Raw genomic sequence first — 20,745 nt, forward strand, 5'->3', positions numbered from 1 at the left:
TCACCACCAGGTAGTGATCAGTGGACAGCTCCGCCCCTCTCTTCACCCGAGTGTCCAAGACATGTGGCCACAGATCAGATGAGGCGATGACAAAGTCGATCATCGAACTGCGGCCTAGGTTGTCCTGGTGCCAAGAGTACATATGGACACCCTTATGCTTGAACAAAGTGTTCGTTATTGACAATCCATGACGAGCACAGAAGTCCAACAACAGAACACCACTCGGGTTCAGATCAGGGGGGCCGTTCCTCCCAACCACACCCCTCCAGGTCTCACTGTCATTGCCCACATGAGCATTGAAGTCCCCCAGTAGAACAAGGGAGCCCCCAGGAGGTGCACTTTCCAGTACCCCCTCCAAGGACTCCAGAAAGGGTGGATAATCTGAACTGCCGTTTGGTGTATAAGCACAAATGACAGCCAGAACCCGTCCCCCACACGTAGGCAGAGGAAGGCTACTTACTCTCTCATTCACCGGGGTGAACCCCAACACACAGGCACCAAGTTGGGGGTCAATAAGTATGCCCACTCCTGCTCTGCGCCTCTCACCAGGGGCAACTCCAGAGTGGAAGAGTGTCCAGCCCCTCTCAAGGAAACTGGTTCCAGAGACATGTGTAGAGGTGAGTCCGACTATTTCTAGCTGGAAACTCTCAGCCTCACACACCAGCTCAGGCTCCTTCCCCACCAGTGAGGTGACATTCCATGTCCCAATAGCCAGCTTCTGTAGCCGAGGATCAGACCACCAGGGTCCCCGCCCTCGGCCACCACCCATCCCACATTGCACCTGACCCCTTTGGCCCCTCCCACAGGTGGTGAGCCCATGGGAAGGGGGACCCACGTCTCCTCTTTGGGCTGTGCCCGGCCGAGCTCCATGGGTAAAAGCCCGGCCACCAGGCGCTCGCCCGCGTGTCCCACCTCCAGGCCTGGCTCCAGAGTCTGGCCCCGGTGACCCATGTCTGGGCAAGGGAACATTAAGTCCATTTGTTTTTCCTCATCATCGGGGTCTTTGGGCTGCACTTTGTCTGGTCCCTCACCCAGGACCCGTCTGCCATGGGTGACCCTACTAGGGGCGTAAAGCCCCTGACAGCATAGCTCCTAGGATCATTGGGACACTCAAACCCCTCCACCACGGTAAGGTGGCAGCCCAGGGAGGGGCTTAGATAAAATACAGTGATTTGTTTTGTTTGTTGTTTTGGCCTGAAGTTAGTAAGACTCCACAAAGTCAATAATTTCATTAAATTTCATAATTAAATAAAATCACTGTTCTATCATATAATCCTGACTTAGTGGCTGCTTGAGTGGTGCAGAAGGTGGACTCGCCCATATTTATTAGCACCCCGTGGCTTTTATTGTGCTGGGGTGTAACATCACACAAACACTCCATCCATCAGTTCCTGGCCCGGCCCTTCACTCCAATTTTAGAACTCAGTGTGGCCCGTGAGTCCAAAAGTTTGCCACCCCTGGGCTAGACCTAGCTGTGCCTTAGCCATTAGCCCCGGCCTAGATTCAACGGTACATTTAGCCATCTTGTTCTCTGGCCACTGAGACTCATCCTGACCTCGTCTCTAATGTTTCGGTATAATGTTGGGTAAAACTTTCCAACCTCTAAAATGAGAACACCTGTTTTACTTTAGAGCCAAGCTGTCTGCTTTTTTTTTCCCCAGGGTCAGAGCAGCTTGGCATGTCGAATGACGGTCAGACGGTCGCCCACTCTTTCCCTTTTTTCCCCCAATGACCAGCTCTCAGCTGGATTTACTGACAGCTTTTCAGTGCACGTCTTAGACAGATATGGCTTCCACGTGTTTATGCTAATGTTAGCACCCCATGCACTGCTAGCACTATGATCAGGTAATGCTCCGCGGTCAAAGCCACATTCCCCCCTTTCTCTCTCCCATTTTGGGTCCCACATAAGCAACAGAACCCAGTCACTCAGCTCCTTCTGCCAGACGGAGCTCCAAGGGCATATTTAGCATGATTTTTTTGGGGGATGTGTGTGGGATGGCAATGTTATTGGAAGTTTGAATAAAATTTCAAAATCATTCTAAGAGCACAAGTCCTCTCACAGTCAGATCATACAACCCTGCTATGTTTTTCTCTCGCACATCCTGCACAGAGAGGGTAATGGCAGTCCTTTAAGCAGACGTCTTAAAGGTGTCATGATTCACTGCTTCTGCTTTGCTGTCTCCCATGTCAGCGACAGGTGTTGTGTGTATGTGTTTCAAAGAATTTCCCATCCATCTGGATGAGACTGAGAAGGAACCGTTTTGGAAGGCCCTGTTAGTCTGGATGGACTATTCAGCCCATCTTTTCCAGTTGGTCCTGGATTGTCGTCCCACTAGATTTAATTCACATGAGGAGGCTTCAGAGATGGTTGAGTGCTAGCTTCTCTGCCCCTCTCACCACAAGTGGGTGGCTGTGGCTAAGTGGTTAGAGCAGTCGTCCTCCAATGCAAGAGTTGGGGTTCGATTTCACCAGCAGTCGCATGCCAAAGTGTCCCTGGGCAAGTCACTGAACCCCTCATTGCCTCCGATGTGTGTCCCATTGGTGTATGAATGTGATCTAAAGCACTGATTAGTCTTTTTATAGAAATAATAGAGTGCTGTATGAATGGGTAAATGAGGGCACAGATTGTGTTGTAATGTGCTTTGAGTATCTTGATAAGATGGAAAAGTGCTATAGGTGCAGTCCATTTACAAGATCCGAATGTTTACTGCTCCTCTGTCGGTAGGGGTGGACCTGAGCCACTGGGGAAACCCTCAAAACCTGCTAAGAGGGGTTCCCCTGGGCAGAGTGACGTCATTCCTTTCTGTGTTCACAGACATGTCCCTCTCAGACTGGGGGGCGGGATGTGCCTGCCCCAAACAGTGGGAGGAACATGGCTTCCTCACACGTTTCTCCACATAAGCATGCTGGAGCTGATTACTGTGGGGAAAGTAATCAAACACTTTGCCCTGCTGCTGCGGGATCATCACGTGATGGTACACATGGAAAACAGAACCGCGGCCGCTTTCATAAATCGCCAAGGGGCGTTCACTTAGCTCATCTGCTGGACACAGCCAGAGAACTGCTCTGCTGGACACATGAACATCTCCGCTCCATCAGAGCTGTTTACAATTCAGGCATGCTAAACAAATGAACCAATATTTTGTCCAGAGGCAGGCCCAAGGACAAGGGCTGGTGCCTGAACCCAGGCCTGATCCTTCAGATTTGCAACAGGTTCGGCAAAGTGAACGTGGATCTAAAGGCCACCCGAGAAAACACTCACTGCAAACTGCTTTTCTCTCTGAAAAAGTGGGACGAGCCTCTGCTGGGAGTGAACACATTTGCACACAAACCGTGGCCTCATATGTTAATTTATGCATTCCCTTCAACCCCGCTAATAGCGCAGCTGCTGGAGCGGGTTCGGGAGGAACGGTTGAGGGTAATCCTGATCGCCCCAGAATGCATGGGTGCTCCATGGTTTCCGGTGTTCCATCAGCTGACGAGCTCACCATGGAAATTGCCTTGGCAGGAGGATGCGCTCCTGCAAGCGGGGGGAGCGATCAGGAGCCCCCTGGTGATAGGTTAGCATCTCTGGGCTTCACCGCTGAACGGGAACGTTTAAAGATCGTTTATCTCCAAGGACATGGTTCGCACGATCCAGAGTGTGCGCGCAGATTCCACCATGGCTTGTTACACAGCGAAGTGGGCAGTTTTTCAGAAATGGTGCTTGGAGAGGGACGTGGACCCGACCTCTTGCCCTTTAAGTTGTGTATTATCCTTCCTGCAGCTGCTGGTGGACAGAAACCTAGCCTTCAGCATGATTAAAATGTAAGCTGCAGCCATTTCCTCCTGTCATTAGGGGTTTAACGACAGAACAGTTTTAAATCAGCCTTAGATTAAATGTTTTTTGAGGGGTGTATGCAGACAAAGATCGGTTCTGCGCACACTCCTCCCACAATGGGATTTAAAGCTTGTTCTCTGTACAACACTGTCTAAAAATCCATGCAAACCCCTTGATCAGGTGTCACTAAAATTCTTATCTCTCAAGACAGCCGTGCTTTTAGCTCTGACGTCGGCAAAAGAGGGTAAGCTCTATCATAGTGACGTCACAGTTTTACTCACTCTTTCTTTCTCCTTCTTACACTAAAACCATGAGTAAGAATACTCAGTTTTCAGTTTGTCATAAGGAACTCTGTCCCAGTCTGGAGTCTGTTATGGTACATATCAGGTGCTATTTTATAAATGTCTATTGTTGTTGTTGATGTTATTCATTGTTGTCATCACTCTTTGTTAAGAAATCAGGTCTCTCTTGTAAATGTCCCCAAGGCTCAATGGGATTAACCTGTATAAATAAAGGTTGAATGAATGAATTAATAGTACTAATAAAATTAAATTAATAAGACACTGGCAACGCTCACCTCCCAGACTTCAGTGGCAAATTTGAGCGCACTCTAAGCTTTTTCCTTCATTAAATAACAATAACCAGATGGAACTGAATGTTGTAGTTGTAGTGAACTAGGCCTGATGTCAAAACCTTGACCTTAGGACCATATGGGACAGAAACTGTCATTTCATTGATTTGAATCCAGAAATACAGGTTGACCCATCCTGAGACTTTCTTTCTTTCTTTAAGAGTTCAAGTGAAAGAACACTCTCTTTTCTATTATCATTACTATTTTACAAATGTTTGATAATCAAAGTGTTTTAGTTCAAACCATTTTAGATGTTGTAGTGAACTAATCATTTTTAATTAACTGTGAAACAGTAACAATGATTTTTAATCCTCATGCAAAGTTAGAATTCATGTTAAGGTCTGTTACAGAGTAATTATGCATTTTCTGATTTTCTGTCTTTGAATGAGCAGGGTAAGTTGGTCCAAGGTTGGACTCAAACGCAGACAAGTGTTGGAACGAGCTGTCATGTTTTTAAATCCTCTCAGACGTAAATAGAGAAGCTGGCACCTGTTGGCACCTGTTTTCCGCCAACTCGTCCAAACATTTCTCTCTCTGTCTCTAAAAACATTTTCAATCTGTTCCATAACATTCTTGCTGTTTTTCTGACTCCTAGTGACCTCTTACGTCACAAAACACACCCCTGTCTGGTCGATATTGACCAATCAGAAACTCCCAAATGAACCGGAAATAGAGCCCTTTAAAATGTCGGTACTTCCTAGTTCAACCCAGTCGAGTTTGGGTCGAGTTGGTGTCGAGGAGAGTCGAGGAGAACAGAGTCGCTTCAGGCTCCGGCTTCAGTCGTTGCAGCTCCGGTGCTGGGAAACAGGAAGATCCTGACATGACCACAGAGCTCTTCCGAGTCTTATGGGATTCTAACATCTTCCACCTCTGGGTGGAACTCTGACGGACTCCACTCATGTGAAGTCCACTCGTGAGGTGAACCTGTGTCGGACGGAATACCGTCACTACTTCGGACGATTCACAGCTGTTCCTACGGAGACGCTGAAAGGGTGCGTTGAATGGACTTTCGTACCAGTGGAGACTTCTCCAGGTAAAAAGTTGATTTATACCACCTAAGTGTACTGGGGGAAGAAGCTGAGAAAAACCCGGAGAGTGCCGTTCTGAATGCTGACACAAACAAACCCCCTCATCCATCTTTTCTCCCTCTAAACTTCCTCTTTCCATCTTTAAAATTCTTCTATCAGGTAGAAATCATTCCAGATATTTTAGAAATGTCTGTGTAAAGTTCTCAACCACCGCCGTGTGGTCAATCAAAATTGTACAGCTTGCTAAAATTAGCCATTTTGTTATTTTCCATATTTTGCCAATTAATGTAAATGTGTGATGTGTTAAACTTTGATTCTGTTAATAAATGACCCACTGTCGTAGGTGAGTCAAAGATAATTAACGTCTCACGTTACATTTCTAAATTCAATGCACATTATATACGGTCCAGAAAAATGAAAGAATCCGTTTAATTTATGAATATATATCTCATGCATATGTTCATCTACATAGTTTTCTACATTTATGGACAAATGGTAATTAATTTTTTTTTTCTGCTGTGTTTACATCACCTGTCCACACACAAACTGAGACTTGCTCTGTCCTAGAAACCAAAGCAACAATAGAACAAAAAGAGCTACAGTTATTGAGCTTTAATTTTTTTAACAAAGCTAAGAATGTTCTTGCTGTGTATATTAATAGGTTAATGATAATTTTCCTGTCACAGTTCAGCGGCGTGCACATGCCAGGGTTTCAGTTGGAATCATTTGGACATTTGGAGTGTTCTTTCTAAAGAAATGGAGAAAAAATATATCTAAAATGAACAAGAGTAGTGTAGAAGAGGCCTTTTGCCAAAGTTTGAGACAAAACTGAAAATCTGATTCTTCTGATCTGACTTTTATGAGAAACATAAAGAAGATTGTTGTTAAAGAATTCACGTCTCCACATTCTTATATTTTGGTGCTGTTAAAATCCACATTTGCAATGTTTTCTATCATGTTTTTGAATTTCTTTATATGGCACAAGATTGACAAAAGAGAGAAACAAGTGGAGCATGTTTTTCGATTATTCATGGCCAGTGAAAGGTTAATGTATACACATAGTGTTTATGAGCACCTTTGTGATCAACTGAGGAAGCTTGTTGAGTATCAGTTCATATTAATAATTCAGCTGGAAATGATATGCCTCTGAATGTTTATAGGAAAGGGAGGAGCTGAAGCTTGTTGAAGCTTGCTGCTCCATGGGGAGCGTGCGGTGGATAAGCTCATCTGTGACCCACTATATGTCTTTAGGCAGCACAGTTCTCTCTTATTGTCACACATTTACACAATCAACACACCCATTAGTCTGAGGATCAACAAAGATGTTTGCCAGAGAGCTTTAACTGTTTTCTTTAGACCAGGAACTAGTCTCTAATCACATCTGTCTGACAGTATCCCACGGATAGCCAAAGTGAAGAAAGCTTTAAAGACAGACTTTATTTACATGAATAAACATGGTTTAATCAGACTGCTAATGAGCGACGTGGAATCCTCGGGGTAGCTAACATGGGGCATCACTCAGCCTCTGATGTGCACATGAACAATGATTAGTGGGTATGATCTGAGCCCGTCAAGAACGTGTCGCACACTCCACAAGGTCATTTGTGTTTTATACATCTGCTACCTCTCTGCTCAGACGTCTTTCACCTCCTGGATGTGGTTTCCCACTTCCCTCTTGCTCTTCGTTTCCTCCTGTCCAGCAATCATCCATGCCCTAATCATATGTCCCATCGTTCACCACACATGGAGCCGGAGAGAGGCGGAGTGCATCAGCTCACTGAAACATGAAGAATGCAGCGAACATGCTGCTTACATTTGTAAAACTTGAGGAGTCGTGCTGTAAGATTTTATCTGTCCAGCAATGTTTTGTAGCACAGATCTGACTCATAAAAATGATGTTGTCCTTTCAGCTGCTCCCTTCTTCATAGGTTGCCACAGCGAGCAAGCTTCTTTGAAAGAATTAATTGTTTTACATCAGATGGCCTTCCTGACACAACCTGGATTCAAACCTGCAGCCTCAGGATCACAAGACTGCAGCACCAACCACCAAGCTACCACAGCCAACAATATTAAGTTTTTATTAATTATTGTTAGAAAAATAATCATTTACATTTTTGGCAGGTAATAAATGTTGCTTCTTGTTTGGCTGTTGTATATTTTTCATTAACATAATAATTACTAGCTACAGGGGCGTAACATGGAAGTTGAAGATGAAACAACTTTAGCGCCCCCTGTAGGCTGGCTGCAGTACATGCTAATTAACCAGATACTGAACAACGGAAGGAGGTGGCAACACTTTGTAAATCTTTTTTATGTCAATGGTCTTTTTAATGTTTGCTAATACATAACTTTGTTTTTCCTTCAGCTGCTCCCAGCGTTAGGGGCCGCCACAGTGAACTAACTTGCACGAAGACTTGGCAGTTATTTTTACACCGGATGTCCTTCCTGACACAACCACAGACCACCAAGCTACCACAGCCCTCAATCTAGGGTGCCCGGGGGAGCAGATAGTGGGGGTTAAAGGCCTTGCTCAAGGGCCCAGAGTGGGGTAAATGAAGGTGGAGGCAGGTGTGGGTGCTTCACCTATCCTACCCACATTTTTTGATGTTGTCTGTACCGGGCGCTGAACCATCAATCTTCCGATCACAGGCCCACATTCTCTCACCTCTGTGCCACCATCCCTTTGTATTATGCTAATACATAACTTATACAGGAAAAACTGAAGAAAACATTTGGCCATATTTAAACTGTCTTCTGTGTAATCGTAAAGTTTTGTATAGAGAGCTCTTTAAGCAACCTAATGTACATAGCTGAAGTCCAGGAAGACCAACGGTCCAAAATTTCACAGCCAATAAAGTGAATACCATTTAAAAACCTTCACATTGCCAGTTTTCACTCACACACACACACACACACACACTTTATACTTACTGGATTTTTTGTGAGACTTTCCTATTGCCGTCTTGTCTGTTTCTAAGACTAGATGTTGCACTTTGAAGATGAAAACATATTTTTAAAATTACTCATAATTATCCACCATATTTGGTGTTCTTTGCTACTTGAAGTTCACTTCCTGTTCAGACAAATACATCTTGTGCTATGAGTAATGTGCCTCCACCCTACAACTGACACTTTACAGCCCAGAATATCAGCTTCAAACCAGTGAAAGGGAATGAGTCTTGATTAAATGGCTTTTCAAAAGATTTCTTGAGATTTACTTTACTGATGAATAGAAAATGTAAGATTAGTGGGCATGATGCCAGCGTGACTTTCACCTTGGAAAGAAGGGTTTGTGGTCCTTGTTTCATTTTGTGTCATCATTTAACTCATTTAGTAAACTTTACAATGCATTCAAATGACTTACTAAATCTCACGATTTGTGTTCAAATGATTTACATTTAATTCTTTATTATAATTTACTATTTAATGAAACCTTGACTTAATTTTCTGTAAGAATAAAAAATTTAACAACGTGTTAGAAATAATCTCCTGTCTGTCTGTTTTTTTTGGTTGCCGGGGCAATAATTCCCACCAAAAACACTGACTTTACACTCTGAACATCTTACACACTTATGCATGGAACAGCGTGAAGCCATAATATGACTCATTTTAGCCTAGTTAAAAAACATTTCTTGTATTTATGTATTTTTGTTTCTGGTGAGGGCAGCCTGAAGAAATCCTTGGGGCTGGATTGTTTTTAAAATATTACTTTAATTCAGTTCAATTCAGTTCATTTATATAGTACTAAATCACAACAAAGTTGTCTCAGGGCACTTTACAGGAACATTCACATAGAAAAGTCAATTAGTAAAGTTCTCTATCTAAGGAAGCAGCAGACAAGTTGAATCTTGGCTTCGTTGCAGTCTCCCATCCTGAGCAAGCACAGTGGCAACAGTGGAAAGGAAAAACTCCCTTTTAAAAGGAAGTAACCTCCAGCAGAACCAGGCTCAGGACAAGTGGCCATCTGCTTTGACAGGCTGGTTTGAGAGGACAGAAAGGAGAGACAGACAAACACAGAATGGTAGGTCCAGATATAGGTCTAGGTGTACCTGAAAGACAAAAAAAAACAACAACAAAAAAACACACATGTCAAGGATAGAAAATAATTACAAATACAAACAGGTTGAGCAGAGTAAGTAAAGACAGCAGCAGAGTGAAGAAATGTGGTCAGTTTGTCCTCCAGCAGTCTAAGTCTATAGCAGCATAACTAAGGGACAGCTAAGGAAACCCAAGCCAACCCTAACTATAGGATTTAGCAAAAAGGAAAGTCTTAAGCCTAGTTTTAAAACTGGATAATGTGTCAGCCTCACGGACAGAAACTGGAAGTTGAGTCCACATGAGAGGAGCCTGATAGCTGAAAGCTCTGCCTCCCACTCTACTTTTGGAAACTATAGGAACCACAAGTAAACCTGCAGTATGAGAGTGAAGTGCTCTGTTAGGAAAATATGTAACAGAGGAGTAGTTAAACATCTGACATCTGATTTGTGGGGGGGAGGGAAAAACCCTCTAACGATATCACTCTTGATTTAAAAGAGATCGTGATGTTTTTAGGCATAAAGGCTGGATTTGGTCTTAGATCAGCTGAGCTACCGTCAGCCTGAATTCTGAGACATGACGGAGCGACAGAGAGGGCAGATAAATCACTCACCCTCTTAGCGGATGTTAAAGCCAGCAGCAGGGCTGTTTTAAGAGACAAGAATTTAATTGGAACCTGATTCAGTGGCTCAAATGGAGCTTTGATCAGGGCTCACGGGACCAGTGTTAAATACCACTGTGGAGCGAGTGGGCGTGAAACAGGCCTGTGTCTCTGTACATCTTTTAAAAAACGCTTCATCGGCAGATGATTAAAAGCTGTTCTGTCCCTGAAACCATTGTGACAGGGAGAGATGGCTGCAGCGTACGTTTTAATCGTGCTGAACGCCAGATTTCTGTCCATCAGCTGCTGCAGAAAGGACAGCATGCTGCCTAGTGGACATGAAGTGGCCTCTACACCTTTCTCTGTACAGCAGCGCTGAAAAGCTGTCCACTTTGATGTGTACAGCACTGTGGTAGATGCAACACGTGAATCATGGATTGTGCGCACTACATCTTGCGGGAGACCCATCCTCTTAAGCAGATCCGCTCAGCAGCCAGACCCACAGGTGCTGGCCTATTTCTGGGTAACTCCTGATCACTCTCCCGCCTGGAGGAGCGTGTCCTCCCTCCACGGCAGTTTCCACGGGCGCCCCAATAACAGGCGTCGTAGAACCGGGAATACAGGTTGAGGATGACGTCAGCTGCCTTGCAGAGGGAGCTCTATGTCTCCTCCAGCCTCGTGAAATGCTGTATGCCAGCAGCGTAACGCATTGTTTGCTGCGGCCGCCTGGAACGCACACTGGTGAACTCGGTTGGAGAGCGACGTCACCGTCTGGTCATGCTTAACCGGAGGCGCAGGACGCTGGTCCAACCTGGACATGTTTGCTCCAAAAGCCTCCGCCAGGCTCGGCTCCAGGGGGGAACCGAGGGAATTTCCGCTCGGTGAAACCCCTCCACTCTGGTGATGGGTGCGAATGTGGGAACCGGTGCCCTCAGTCTACCAGAACCGTCTGCGGCCTCGTTCCAGTAGGACGTCACTGCTGGGAAAACAAGGCCAGATGGGATTAGGACGGCGAGCCGGTGTGGAGCCCAGAAACCTTCCCACTAGATCATCCGATCTGGACGGGGGAAGGAGCGGGATGGAAAAAAGTCCCTTCATGTCAGCCGCCTTCTGGATTATGCCGGGCAGCTCCAGAGGAGGGCACCGATGGCTGGGAGCGGTGTGGTCGCCAATGCGAAAAAGGTCCGGGGGGGGGGGGGGGGGGGGGGGGCGAATGCGCCCCCCCCCTCGTTCTGACACTACGCTCTCCCGGAGGGAGTGAGCAGCGGGGGCTGCTGCAGACGTCGCCTGTCCCAGAGGAGCCATCCGATTCGCTCCGAGAGTCGGCGATAAAAGGAAAATTACAAGATGGCGTCGTCCAGCATGTAGAGACCTGCCACTGAGAAATATTCCTTGGCGCTTACCTTGAAACAAGATTGCTCGTCTGCTTCTCCTCAGGGAGGAAAATTCACCGGGGCGGCAGGAGGTTGGCGTGGCGGGGCCACAGGCAGCCTTAACAAAGGTTGAGCTGGTCAAGCTGAACAACTTCCCTTCTTCATTCTTCTGACAGTGCTATTAGCTTGCTGAAGAAAAATGGGAGCCAATTACCCGCTCTTAACGTAACTTATACGAACCGGGTGGGGACCATACAACAGGTGGGCGTGGACTAAATTTTTCAGTGCGATGCTTTGCATGACGGGATAAACCCACTAAGCGACAGCTCTTAAAGGGCGAAGCCTATACGAAACAGAACAGGAAGTGACAAAATATGTCTTACCACGAACGTCCAACGTCAGCAATGTCCCACTTTACTGTGGAGATATGAATGTGCATCTACCCATCCAGGCTGCCATATTGTAAAGTTTGCAGATAATACAGCAGTGGTTGGATGCATAACAAACAATGATGAGTCCAGCTACAGGACTTTCTTCTAGTACCATGTCCATGAAGAAACAAGTGGAGAGAGGGCCACAGATGTATGGAGAGAGGCCCACAGATGTACCAGGAAACTCCACCAGCCGTTCTGTCTGAGGACACTGCTGCTGGTGATTGAACCAACACAAGACTTATCCTTTGCTGTCAGATCTTGTTTTCTCATATTTATGTGTTCAAGCTTATTCTACACCCAGCAAACGTTCGCCACTGCAGGAGACACTGTCTGTCCAGAACGCTCACACATACTGCCTGAGAAGCAGATATGATCATTTTCCTCAACAAGAACCATTTCTGATTTTATACTGTACGTGCTGCTAATCTCAACTGGATTGTAGAAGTTGTTATTTTTTATAATAATAATAATTTTGTTTGATATTCTGCAGCAGGTTAGCCCATCAGTGGGAGCGCATCAACATGGCTGCAGCATCACACACTGGACATGTGGAAATGTGTTTCTATGAGGTTTTCAAACATAAAGCTCTCTTGTGAAAGTGTACTACCCCTGTTAAAAGAAAACTCATAACATATTGAAGTTCATAAGTTGATATTTATATACTGGCTTAAAATAGCTCTGTGAGGAATTCATAGTAAATTTAACAAAAAGTAAAAAGTTCATAGAATTAAAATTCAAATAGAATTTCAAATTATTTAATCCAGAATGAACTCTGGCTAGGTACTGTAGCTCATTTATAACATGATGGAGTTAAATTCAATGCAGTCTGCTCCTCAGATAAATAGTGTTAACTTATTAATTTTATATGAAAGTTTCTGTTAACTTGTTATTTTTATATTTGACTGTTTCTGTTCAGTGCCCTGAGATGACTTCTGTTGTGACTTGGCGCTATACTGTATAAATAAACTGAATTGAATTGAACTGACATGTCTTTTTTTAACTCTGCCTCTAAAAAGAATCGGAATCGGGAATCAATAGGAACCAAAATCAAAATGAAGAATCGGAACTGGAATCACTCAAATTCAAACGATGCCCAACCCTAGTCAAGAGTAGCAACGTACTTTGCTTTGGTCTGTCTGAAAACCATCATGATCGTCATCTAGCACTTACCTACAAAAATGGTGGAAAAGTGGTAATGTGCAATACTGGTTGAGTGTGTGGGAACTGTTTTCATGAGTAAAGAACATGTTCCTCAGATATTTAACTGTTTCTTCTTGCTTCATGTGTCAATAATTTTGTTTTTCTTTAGTTTTCATTTATTGCACTCCTTAATAAGTTTTCTTTTTCTCAAGCAGAGGTTTGATATCTTGGATGGAAAAATGGCTTACTAGTATTTCCTGAAGTTGAGATTTATCTCTCTGCACCCATGTAAGTGGCTGTAAGAAAATGTTAACGAGTTGCCTGTCCTCCCAGCAGTAGGCTGATTGGGAGGGCTGGCTTTGTTTGTTAAGGTAATGGAGCTTAGGTGGGTCAGTTCAAAGGCTACAGATGTACGCTCTGTCACCTCAGGAGAAAAAGGAGTTGATAGTGGGGGCTGGGACTTGAGGGGGTATGTGCATATGGGGGTTGTTCAATTCTCTCTAAAACCCCTCAGCTTTGCCCTGCCTCCTCCAGCTCCACCTGAAAGTAATTACCAGGCCAGCCATGAGCAAACACGGCCCATATGGATGGCCTATAGTGGGGCTGAAGCTGGAGCCCGGGGAGCCCTCCTTCACCACTTTGGAGAGAAGAGGCCTGAGTAAACACAGCTAATGAAGTCTTAACAAGCAGCCCCGGGTTAGCGTGAGCCCAGTAAATGCAATTGAAGCTCTTGGACTTGTGTCCAGCAGATTGGCTAAATCTCCTCAAAGCTTTGCTTTACAAGATAAAGTTGTATTAGCATATCTCTGTCTCACCATCTTTGAGGTAAGTCCAGGATCTGGCAGGCAGTCACTTGTGGGCTTTCATTAGCACCAGCACTTGATTCTTTAAGGGCCTTTAAACTGAACGTATTAACTTGGGATCTTGACATGATTGTAGATTTTATTCAGTGGTCAGAGAACGTTTCTTTAAGCCCGCTGTCTTGAGAAGTTTTCTTGCATGTGGTGTCTTGAAAACAGGAGATGAGTGTGCTTTCTCTGAGTAAATCATTATCTTTGTCCAGAGCAAACCCAACACCCTGAAACCTTCGTCCACCATTCTCCCACACTGTGACCACCACCTCACCCTCACTCCCTTCTCATTATGTTGCCTTTGTCACACATCTCAAATTCTAGGGTTAATTATTGGGAAGCTATCCATCCTGTACACAAACACACACTCACATGCCTCAATAGAGCTGGTGAGTTCAGCTCTTGTTTCATAGCCATTTACCAAGTTTTTTTTTTTTTTTTTTTTTTTTTATTGTCTCACACAAGTAAATCCTGTAAGCAACCTTTGGTGTTCTGTAGGGGAAAAAAAGTATCTTACACAAGTAGGGTTGGGCATCCAGTATCGAGAATCGATGAGAACTGGGACTAACTGTCCGGTTTTCCCAGAATCGTTTGAATTATTTATTTTCAATTCCTACTTTTGATGTCTAGTTTGCCAACCAGAAGTAGAAACTGTCCGCTGAACACCAACAAAGAAGAAGCTGCCTGCCAATACCATCAAAGAAGAATCCACCGAAAGTGTTCACATACATGAACAGTGAGCAGCCGCAATCAAAAGCGTGGCTTAACTTTAATAAAATGACCAGTGGGCTCAGTGCAGCACTTGCAATAATTTTATATTGTGCAAAGGAGGGTGCACAACCAAGGCTTCCGGGTTCATGGTGTAGAATTAACAGAGTGGCCCATCTTTGACGCGCTCCAATGGACTATTTTTGCTTCCTCCTCCTCTGGCTCCGACCCTCAAAATCAAGTAAGTAAAACTATAAACTGCGTCTCATACCAACATTAAGGCAGCTAACAAGTTATACTCGACTTAAAGCAGCAGGTCAACTCAAATTCAAAAACCATGCTAACTAATGTTAGCTCATGTATTTTTCATAGACAAATGACCCAAAATGGCTAATAATGTTAGCCTGGCTCCACGATGTGCTCCTCTGTTCACCATAGTGTCCAAGGGAAAGACGTCGGTGCAACTAAATGAATGAAGAGTACCACAAAACAGTTACAGTATGTATTGTGAAAAGGTTGCATCCCTTTTCAGATGTGGAGTCACCAAGATTTAGGTTAGTTAGGCAATAACAATAGAGCTAAGCTAATTAATAGTCCATCCTAAGCTAATGTTACAGTAACTGGGACATGTTTTTTTATATGTTTGCAGGGATATGATGAAAACCATCAACCCAAATACACGCCACCTACCATGGACCACTTGTCAAATAAGTTAATCCCATCTTGGTATAAGGTGGAGAAGTCTGCTGCAACTACAGAGCTGATCTGTGCTTTAAACAGAAGATGGATGACGGTGTCTGGGACCAGATCCAGCGAAAACTGATTGAGCAGGTGAAATGTATTTTATGAACAACTGTCCTTTTCTACTATTAAAATCTGAAATCTAAATGCTAATAATGTTTTATGTGGTCAACAGAGGAAGACTGTGGAGATGATGGGGTCACCGTGCAGTCTGAGGAAAGGCATGAGAATGAGGGACTAAAGGATGAGGAGGAGAGTGTAAGTGTATGATAGCTGAAATTATATAGATTTTGAATTCAATTCTGGACTTGACAGGGAGCCAGTAGAGAGAAGCTAAAACTGGAGAGATTTGGTCTCTCCTACTAGCTCCAGTGAAGACACTGGCAGCAGCATTTTGGATTAATTAAAGACATTTTAAAGAAGTATCCTGATGCATGCTCAATAATCCAGGTAGAAAAATCAAAAAAAGTTCAATCTGGTCCTCTGGACATAAAAAAAAAAAATAGAAACGTTTCCTCTCTCATCCAAGAGACTTCCTCAGTCTGAGGTGCTGTTTTCAGCTCAGTCTCTTAAATAGCACCTTCTCAGAGTGGATCAACCAGTTTGCTGCTGACAACCAAAACCAGCTGATCACATGCTCAAGAAGGACCATCAGCCTAACAATGGATCATTAGCACACTGATGGCTGTTTACTATTCACAGAGGGCTGAGTGATACTAGCAATCACAGCATTGTAAGAGGGGGACAGTTGAACCCGGAGGCCTCCACCCCTGTTTAATGATGGACGATTTCTTTTCACAAAGATGGCCTCCTTTACTCCTCTCTCAAACCATTGTTCCTCTCTGTCCAGGATGTGAACATCTTCATCCTTGAAAGAGTGACCGCTGGCCTGGAGATGAGTGTAGACCGCAGAATCCTGGCCTGATGATGTTGATCTTCTGTGCTGGGCCATCCTTTTGGCCAGTGGCTGTTTAGTTTCCCCGATGTAAGACTGATCACAGCCCTCCTGACACTGAACAGCATACACAACATTACTCTGTTTGTGCCGGGGGACTGGATCTTTGGGATGAACCAGTCTTTGCCATAATGTATTTTGGGGTTTAAAAGCCACTGGGACATTATGTTTAGAAAATAAACGTCTCAGTTTCTCTGATACTCCCTCAACATACGGAATGACCACTGGTCTGGGTCTGGGTTCCTCCTTTTCACCTGATGGCTGACTGGAGTCCTGTTTGGGTTTCTTCTCTGCTTTCAGGAAGGCCCAGTTAGGATATCTACATTGCTCTAGAGCCTGTTTTGTGTAGGATTTCTCCTTCTGCCTGGCTCCCGAGCTAGTGGGGATGCTGTTTGCTCTGTGATACCGAGTCCTGATGACTCCTAACTTGTGCTCCAAAGGGTGATGGGAGTCAAACTGCAAATACTGGTCTGTGTGGGTGGGTTTGCGGTACACCTCGGTTTGCAAATGTCCTCTATCAGAGACTGAGACCTCACAGTCCAAGAAAGCCAACTTGCCATTTTTTACATCTTCTCGTGTGAACTTGATGTATTTATCCACAGAGTTGATGTGGTCAGTAAAATGTTGGACTTCCTGAGATTTCATTTTAACCCAGGTGTCGTCAACATACCTGAACCAATGACTTGGTGGTGTCCCTGAAAAGGACGTCAAGGCTCTCTTTTCTACCTCCTCCATGTACAGGTTGGCAACAATAGGAGAAACTGTATATTTATAACTATATTTATAACTCTATATATTTTTTTTTTTTGAATGTCCAGAGGACCAGATTGAACTTTTTTGGATTTTAAAGAAGTATTTGGACACCCAGATAACAAACCATTGCAATAGTCCAGCTTAGACGTTCAAGTGCAAAAAACAGTTTTTCTGCATTGTTTCTAGATAAGATGGCTATGATTTTAGCGATATTAAGCAGGTGGAAGAAGACAGTTCTATTAATGTTTTTAATGTGGGGATAAAAGATATGTCCTGGTCAAAAACAACACCAACATTTTTAACATTAGCACTGGAGGTCAGATTAATGCCGTACAAGGAAGGAGAAAGACTGAAAAATGTATTCCTAAGATGCTCAGGTCCAAAAACCAAAACCTCTGTCTTGTCTATGTTCAAAAGCAGAAAAATTAGGCTCATCCAAGTTTTTATGTCTTTAAGACATGCTTGTAGTCTAATTAGCAGATTGGATTCATTACGTTTCATGTACAAATATAATTGTGATCATAAGTCCAACAATGAAAATTTATCCCATGTTGTTTAATAACATTACCTAATGGAAGCATATACAATGTAAAAAGTATTGGTCCAAGCACTGAACCTTGAGGAACTCCATGAGTAACTTTGATGTATAATGAAGATTCGTTATTTGCATTTACAAATTGGAATCTACCAGATAGATATGATTTAAACCAATTTAGAGCTGTTCCTGTAATTCCAATACTGTATTCAAATCTCTGTAATAGAATAATATGATCAACTGTGTCAAATGCAGCAGTGAGGTCTAACAGGACCAGTATAGACACCTGTCCAATGTCAGAGGCCATAAGAATATCATAGTAACTTTCACCAGTGCCAATTCAGTGCTGTGATGAACTCTAAAACTTGACTGAAACTCTTCAAACAGAATATTTCTTTGCAGATAATCATGTAACTGATCATCAACTATTTTCTGTAGAATATTTGAGATGAACGTTAGATTAGATATAGGTCTATAATTGGCTAGGATTTCTGAGTTAAGGTTATGTTTCTTAAGTAAAAGTTTAATTACAGCAGTCTTAAAGCTCTGTGGTACGTAACGGTTTATTAGAGACAAATTAAACAGATCCAAGATATGGTTATTAATTAAGGGAAATACGTCTTTAAAAAGCCTGGTTGGGTTGAGATCTAGCAGACATGTGGATGGTTTGGATGAAGCTATTATTTTTGTCAATTCAGAGAGCTCAACAGGACAAAAACAGTCCAAACATAAATCAGGTTCTAGTGACATTTTTAAAGTTGCCTCATTTGACACAGAACCAGAGGTGTCCACTGATCACTACCTGGTGATGAGTTGGCTTCGATGGTGGGGGAGGATGCCGGTCAGACCTGGCAGACCCAAACATATTGTGAGGGTTTGCTGGGAACATCTGGCAGAGTCCCATGTGAGACGGAGCTTTAACTCCCACCTCCGGGAGAGCTTCGAACATGTTCCGGGGGAGTTGGGGGACATTGAGTCCGAGTGGGCTATGTTCCGTACCTCTATTGTCGAGGCGGCTTACCGGAGCTGTGGCCACAAGGTTGCCGGTGCCTGTTGTGGCGGCAACCCTCGAACCCAGTGGTGGACACCATCGGTGAGGGATGCTGCCAGGCTGAAGAAGGAGTCCTATCAGGCCTTTTTGGCCTGTGGGACCCCGGAAGCAGCTGTTGGGTACCGGCAGTCTAAGCGACATGCGGCTCGGGTGGTCGCTGAGGAAAAATCTCAGGCATGGGAGGAGTTCGGAGAGGCCATGGAGAATGACTTCCACATGGCTTCGAGGCGATTCTGGTCCACCATCCGGCATCTAGGGCGGGGGGTGGGACGGGGGGTAGCGGTACACCACCAACACTGTTTATAGTGGGGCTGGTGTGCTGCTGACCTCAACTCGGGATGTTGTGGGTCAGTGGGCAGAATACTTTGAAGACCTTCTCAATCCCACCGGCACGTCTTCCACTGAGGAAGCGGAGCCTGGGGACTCTTGGTTGGGCCCTTCAATCTCTGGTGCTGAGGTCACCAAGGTGGTTAAAAAGCTCCTCGGTGACAGGGCTCTAGGGATGGATGAGATTTGCCCAGAGTACCTTAAGGCTCTGGATGTTGTAGGGTTGTGTTGGCTTACGCAACTCTACAATATTGCATATACATCGGGGGAAGTTCCCCTGGATTGGCAGACCGGGGTGGTGGTCCCCCTATTCAAAAAGGGGGACCATAGAGTGTGTTCCAACTACAGGGGGATCATGCTCTTAAGCCTCCCTGGTAAGGTCTATTCGGGGGTTCTGGAGAGGAGGGTCTATTGGATAGTCAAACCTCGGATTCAGGAGGAGCAGTGCGGTTTTTGTCCTGGTCTTGGGACACTGGACCATCTCTACACTCTCAGAAGGTTCCTGGAGGGTGCGTGGAAGTTTGCCCAACCGGTCTACATGTGTTTTGTGGACTTGGAGAAGGCGTTCGACCGCGTCCCTCAGGGAACCCTGTGGGGGGGGATACTCTGGGAGTATGGGGTCTCGGGCCCTTTTATATGGACTGTTACGTATCTGTATGACCGGTGTCAGAGCCTGGTCTGCATTGCTGGCAGTAAGTCGGGCTTGTTCCCAGTGAGAGTTGGACTCCACCAAGGTTGCCCTTTGACACTGATTCTGTTCATAACTTTTATGGACAGAATTTCTAGGGGCAGCCAAAGGTGTTGAGGGGATCCGTTTTGGTGGCCTTAGGATTGCATCTCTGCTTTTTGCAGATGATGTGGTCCTGTTGGCTTCATCAGATCATGATCTACAGCTTTCCCCGGAGCGGTTCGCAGCCGAGTGTGACACGGCCAGGATGAAAATCAGTTCCTCCAAATCCGAGGCCATGGTCTTGAGCCAGAAAAGGGCAGAGTGCCCTTTCCGGGTCAGGGAGGAGGTCCTGCCCCAAGTGGAGGAGTTCAAGTATCTTGGGGTCTTGTTCACGAATGAGAGTAAAATGGAATGTGAGATCGATAGGCGGATAGGTACAGCGTCTGCAGTGAAGCGGGCACTGTACAGGTCTGTCGTGCTGAAGAGAGAGCTGAGTCAAAAGGCGAAGCTCTCAATTTACCGATCGATCTATGTTCCTACCCTCATCTTTGGTCATGAGCTTTGGGTTGTGACCGAAAGAACGAGATCTTGGATACAAGCGGCCGAAAAGAGTTTTCTCTGCAGGGTGTCTGGGCTCTCCCTTAGAGATAGGGTGAGAAGCTCGATCATCCGGGAGGGACTCAGAGTAGAGCCGCTGCTTCTGCACGTCGAGAGGAGCCAGTTGCGGTGGCTCGGGCATCTGTTTAGGATGCCTCCTGGACGCCTCCCTGGTGAGGTGTTCCGGACACGTCCCACTGGGAGGAGACCCAGAGGAAGACCCAGGACATGCTGGAAGGACCATGTTTCTCGTCTGGCCTGGGAATGCCTCAGGATTCCCCCGGAGGAGCTGGCCCAAGTGGCTGGGGAGAGTGAAGTCTGGGCCTCCCTACTTAGGCTGCTACCCCCGCAACCCAACCCCAGATAAGCGGAAGAAAATGGATGGATGGATGAAGTCATCGCTGCTTATAGTTGTAGGGATACATGAATCAACAGATAAGATTTTTCATTAGACTAGCTATGGTACTGAAAAGGAACCTATTAAGTTTTTAAAAG

Source organism: Nematolebias whitei, chromosome 20 (assembly GCF_014905685.2).
Source record: "Nematolebias whitei isolate Nwh7 chromosome 20, NemWhi1, whole genome shotgun sequence".
In the NCBI taxonomy this organism is placed as follows: domain Eukaryota; kingdom Metazoa; phylum Chordata; class Actinopteri; order Cyprinodontiformes; family Rivulidae; genus Nematolebias; species Nematolebias whitei.